This window comes from Chrysochloris asiatica, unplaced genomic scaffold (genome assembly GCF_000296735.1).
Source record: "Chrysochloris asiatica unplaced genomic scaffold, ChrAsi1.0 scaffold00005, whole genome shotgun sequence".
Taxonomy (NCBI): domain Eukaryota; kingdom Metazoa; phylum Chordata; class Mammalia; order Afrosoricida; family Chrysochloridae; genus Chrysochloris; species Chrysochloris asiatica.
This window is the reverse complement of record NW_006408523.1, coordinates 30,876,135-30,882,694: the sequence shown is the minus strand read 5'-3', so window position 1 is coordinate 30,882,694 and position 6,560 is coordinate 30,876,135.

The window sequence follows — 6,560 nt, the reverse complement described above, 5'->3', positions numbered from 1 at the left end:
AATAGGAAGACCGTAGAAGAATTGATGCTTTTGAGTTATGGTGTTGGAGGAGAATATTGAAAGTGCCATGGGCTGCCAAAAGAATCAACAGATCTGTATTGAAAGAAATGCAGCCAGAGTGCCCCTTGGAGGATGGCCAGACTTCGTCTCTCATACTTCAGACATATTATCAGGAGGGCCTAGTTGCTGGAGAAGGATATCATGTTTGGTAAGGTGGAGTGTCAGAGAAAAAGAGGAAGACCCCCAGCCAGATGGAATGGCAAAATGGCATCATCAATGGGCTCAAGAGTGGCAACAATAGTGATGTTGGCCCAGGATCCTATGTTGTGCATAGGATCGCTCAGAGTTGGTACCGACTCAATGGCACCTAACAACAACAAATCTTTACAGGAGCAGAAAGCCTCATCTTTCTCCTATTGATCGGCTAGTAGATTCAAACTGCTGACCTTGATGTCAGCAGCCCAACTTGTAACCACTACATAAATGGCATAGTGTCACTAAATATTAAAGAAAAATATTTAATTTAGGCAAAATCAGGTTAAAATTCTGTGTTATTACTGCCTAACTTTGTAATGTAGAATGTTTTTCAACTCCTATGTGCTTGTTTTCTCATAGATAAAATGAGGAAAATAGCGTTTTCCTACCATACAGAATTTTGATAAATATTAAATGTTATACTATCATCTATCTATTCCTCTATCACTCTAGCTCTGTCATTCTACCTATTATCTACCTGATTATCTGTAAATATAGAGACAAAACCTTCTAGCATCTCCCATTATTTGTTCCACCCTTTTCTCATGGTAATGGAAACTCTAGCTTTACTTATTCTTTTTAACTTAGGATAAAGACTACATATTCAGAGTGCCTTGTAATAAGATATCTGAATGTACTGTGAATAATGTGATGAAGTGCAAATGTCAGGTAGAAACTTCTGTAAACCAAAAACGTAGCTGATGCACAACTTTTCCATTTCTTATTATTTATTGCTTATTCTATCCTGTGGCCTAGAATATAGAAGTGATGGCAAATCTTGTCCTACTATCTTTGATATAAAACCATACTCCAAGGTTAGTGGCACAATCTGGAAAGAGTATACATACTTGAGGAATTACTCACCATTCCTAGATTTTATACTATATTATTTGTATATGAAGCAAATAGAATTTTAAATTTTGTATAAAGTTCTGTATATTGAATTTCTTATCACTGCTAGATATAGTTATATTCCACAATTTAAATGAACACAAATGAGTCATTTCTGTAAAAGAACTAAAGTGACAAAGTCTTAAAGCAAAACATAAGATATTTTCTTCTTTCATATAATGAAGAGATGAGTAATGAGCTGAACTGACCCGAGACACATTGAATGAGTTTTGGATTTAGGATTTATTGTGCGACTTTTCCTTTTCTGACATTCCATATGACATTTATTTTAAAACATATATGTTTGGAATATTTCAAAACTGGAAAATATGAACCCATAATGATTGAATTAGAAGTTATTGAGATTGCTCAATTAGTCAAAGATACAAACCTGGACTTCATATTTAGAAATACTGCTATATGGATTTAGTTCTTTTTTATTAAAGATAATTAAAGAAAATTGAATGACTTTTACAAATATTCGTATTGCAAGTTTTTTTAATAAGCTATTGAAGTTCCTAAAAAGATAAAAATCATTGGCTTGAATAACATTTCTGCTCTGTATATGTAACCTAACTTGTAAAATATATTAAAGCCATGGCTATAGACTTGTTTAGAAGTCAGGATGTAGCATGGTATCATAAACACTGGACTGCTAACCGCAAGATTGACAGTTCAAGCCCACCAGCCTCTCCTTAGAAACTCTATACAGGGTCTCTACAGTACTTAAAAGCAATCACATATGTTCAACTTGTTACCATGTAATGTAACATGTTCACATGGTTTTGAAATTAGGGTGAAGATATCTTGGTGTTATTATTAGTCTCTGTTGAGTCATTTCCCAACTTATAGTGTCAATATGCACAAGTAAATGAACCATTGCCTGGTCCTGCATCATATTCATCATGTATTGACATTTGGATTATTATGATCCACCAGGTTTTTTTTTTTTTTTGGCTGAATTTCAGAAGTAGATCTTTAGGCATTTCCTTCTGATACTTTATAGTCTGGTATTTCTGCTGAAACCTGTTCAGCATAGTAACATGCAAGTTTCCACTGAGAGATGGGTGGTGTCTGTACATGAGAGATATTGGCCAGAAATCAAACCTGGCTTTCTGTCATGAAAGGAGAGAATTCAACCATGAAATCACCAATGTTGTCTTATAGACAACTTAAACAATGTGTTTCACATTAGAAGTGTGTTCCCTTATGTTTTCAGTTGCTGATTTTTATCACTAGATAGCTGGACCTTTCTCCTGTTGTGTCTCTGGATGAACTAGAAATGGTTGGCAGTAGTCTAGTAACCATTTCCAGAACCAAGGGATTCTTTGAAGAAGGAAACCATTGTATAGATATTTGTTGTTATTGTGGGTGCCCTCTAATTGATTCTAATCTAATGTGACAGAATAGGACTACCGTACAGAGGAGTCCTGGTGTGGCACTGTGGGTTAATGTGCTGGACTGCAAAGTCATTTGAACTATAAGGTCAGTGGTTCAAGCTTACCAGCTGCTCCTCAGAAACCCTATACAGGGTTGCTATGGGTCAGAACCAACTCGATGGCACTTAACAACAACAACAACATAATTTTCTAAGGCTGAAATATTTATGAAAGCAGATCATTAAATATTTTTCTTCTACAGAGCTTATAGTTGGTTAAATCACTGATATTTTTGGTTAAAATTTGAGCATTTAAGAGGGCCATTATTCTCCTAAATATAAACAATGAATTACTCTTTATAAATATATTGGAAATCTTGGCATAGCATTGTAGGATAAGCACTGCACTACTAACCACAAGGTTGATAGTTCAAACCCTCAGCTGTTCCTTGAAAACCCAATACAAGGCTGCTATGAGTCAGAACTGATTTGATGGCAATTAACAACAACAACATATGTTGTTGTTAGGTGCCATCAAGTTAGTTTTAACTCATAGTGACCCTATGCATAACAGAACAAAACACTGCCTAGTTCTACACCATCATCATAATTATTGTTACATTTGAAACAATTGTCACTGTCACTGTGCCAGTCCATCTCATTGAGGGCCTTTCAGTTTTCATTGACCCTCCACTTTACCTAGTATGATGTCCTTCTCCAGGGACTGGTCCTTCCTGAAAAGATGTCCAAAACATGACAAATTCTTGCCACCCTGGCTTCTAAAGAGCATTTTGGCTATACTTCTTCCAACACAGGTTTCTTTGTTCTCTGGTAGTCCATGGCACTTTCAATTTTCTTCAACAACACAACCCAAATGCAACAGTTTTTCTATGGTCTTTCTTATACATTGTCTGACTTTCACATGCATATGAGGCAAATGAAAATACCATCTCTTAGATCAGACACACCTTATTATCCAAACTGATATCTTTGCTCTTGAACACTTTAAAGAGTTTTTTTGGTTTGTTTGTTTTTTTGTAGCAGATTTACCTAATGCTATACATAGTTTGATTTATTGATGGCTGCTTACATGTGTGTTATTGTGGATCCAAGCTTGATGAAGTATTTGACAACTTCAATCTTTTCTCCATTTATCATGATTTTATTTATTCATCCAGTTGTGAGGAATTTGGGTTTGTTTTGTTTACATTGAATTGGTGGGTTTGAACCTCTGACCTTTTAGTTCACAGTGCAGTGATCTATATAGCACCACTAGTCTGTCAGTTTGTCATATTATGGTGTCCTATGTGTTGATTTGATGTTGGAAACTTTGCCACTGGTATTTTACATACCAACAGGGTCACACAGGTAGAAATATTTCAGTGGAGCTTCCAGACTAAGACAGAATACGAAGAAGGAGAAGTGAACCATTTCTGGATGTTTACCCACTGAAATCCTCATGAGTATCACCAGAACAAGGAGCTCTGGTAGCATAGTGGTTCTGAGTCAGGTTGCTAAGTTCCAGGTCAGTAGTTGGAAACTACCAGCTGTTCTGTGAGAGAAAGATGAGGCTTTCTGCTCCTGTAAAGATTTACAGCTTTTGAAACCCTATAAAGGATCACTCTGAGCTGGTCTGACTCAACAGCACATCACCACCTCCACCATCACCAGAACACTGTCTGTTATATTGACAGAAGATGCACAGCTAATGTTGGAAAGCTCTCAAAATATGACTGGGAAAGAGCTGCCTCCTCAAATTAGAGTTGACCTTAATGATAAGAATGGAGAAAAAAAAAAAAAAAATAGAGCAAAGTTCTCTGCAACATTATTTACTGAGGTGGCATAACTCAAAATTATAATTGTTGTTGTTATGTGCCATGGAGTCGGTTCTGACTCATAGTGACCCTGCACAGGGTTTCCGAGCCTGTAAATCTTTACAGGAGCAGAAAGCCTCATCTTTCTCCTGCAGAACAGCTGGTAGTTTTGAACTGCTGACCTTGCGGTTCTCAGCCCAATTCGTAACCACTATGCTACCAGAGTTCCTTAAAATTATAATAACCAGCTGCAAATATCCATTAATAATTAGAACATGGAATGTATGAAATATGAATCTAGGAAAATTGGAATTAATCAAATGTTAACCACGAGCTAATGAATAGTTTGTTAGTTACAAAATATTTTCAATCATGAAATCTATCAGGATTTTAATGTATTTATTGTTTAAAATAAGACACAGGACACATAATAACAAAAAATCCATACATTACATCTGCTCTAGAAGACTCAATCAATGTTCAACTTTAATGCAATATATATAACTACAGCTATTAAAGGCGTCCTGGTGTGATGCTGTAGAATAAGCAATGGGCCACAAGTTTGGTTTGATCCACAAGGTCAGTGGTACTAACTTACCGGCCACTCATTGGAAACCCTATACAGGGTAGCTGTGAGTTGAATCATATTAAAATGAGTAAGTTTATTCTCCAAAAGAAAATTTTTCTGTACTATTTATCAACTAATGCAAATGTTATTTAAAATAATATTAGGAATTTTAGGGGGTATCCCTACAAAAATATTTTTTAAAAATGTAATGTATTTTTATTGTTGGGTTGTTTTGTTTAGTTTTGAGGAGTTCTTCTTATTAGGTGCCATCCAGTCAGTCCAACTCATAGTGACCCTATGCACAATAAATCAAACAGTACCTGGTCCTATCCCATCCTTACAATTGTGGTTAAGCTTGAGTCCATTGTTGCTGCCATTGTGTTTTGATGGGGTGGGGTGGGGTGGGTGTTAAGTCAGTTTCAAAGATACCCATGTGTTCAGTGCATTTAGACATTGTCTTGTAAAACTAGGTATTCTGGATATTATAACACAATTCATGAAGCAAAAAAAATTAGAATCTACTATTTGGCATTTACAGTGACATAGTCCAACATTCATTTTTATTTTGTTGAAAAATTTAAAAACATCACAGACTATAAAACCATACGACCAACATTTCCATCATGCATATTATACTAGCCACATTGTTTAAATAACAAAACGTACTGATGTAAGGCCAATTATAGAGTTCACAGGCCACACAAACTGAGTTATTACAGGGCTCTGTTCAAAACTCTATTTTCTGGAATAATAATTCTGACAGTAAAGTAGAAAATGCAACAATCAAATGAAAGGATTAAAAACAATTCTAAAAATTCTCATCTGGCATCTGAATTCTATTTCCATTAACATGAAGTTTCTATTTAATTATATATCCAAAAGAAAAGGATCAAAATAATTGGAAATGTTTTCTTTGCTGTTTTTAATTCCAACACATAAGGTGGCCATGTCAAGACTAATTGCTTTCATTATAATGTTTTGACTTTCTGTGTTCTTTACTTTAATTACTAAACATTTCTCTGAGTACATCTATGCTTTTTTTTGTGGAAAATAATTTTAAATATATGTGGTAAATTTGAATTTTTATTAGTGTTTTAAAATGCTAATTGTCTTTAATACTCTAGAAGCATACATTTCAATCATTTGGAAAATTTATTTTTCTCCAAAGCTCATTCATCTTTTATAGTAAAATAATAAGAGTGCCAATTATTTCAGTACAAGTGTTCCAATGCATAATGACAAAACTGTTTGTATATACAGTGGTTTTAATCAATTTGTGGGCATTTTCTTAGTTTCATTATACCAGCCATGTGACCTTAGGCTTGTGAGATTTATTTTGTCTCACTTGCCACTGTCCCCTCTTGTATTCTCATGTCCAAACAATGCTTTATTCTTCCCTTTCCTATGTAAACTTTTATTTGCTCTTTGAATCCCATTACAAATACTTGCCTTTTGAACACTTCGATCTAGTCACCAGCTATTTATTTTTCCCAATTATTGAGCAATATATATGGAGCTCTGGTAGCATAGTGGTTACGAGTCGGGCTGCGAACCAGAAGGTCAGCAGTTCGAAACTACCAGCTGCTCCGCGGGAGAAAGATGAGGTGATCTGCTCCCGTAAAGATTTACAGTCTCGGAAACCCTATTCAGGGTC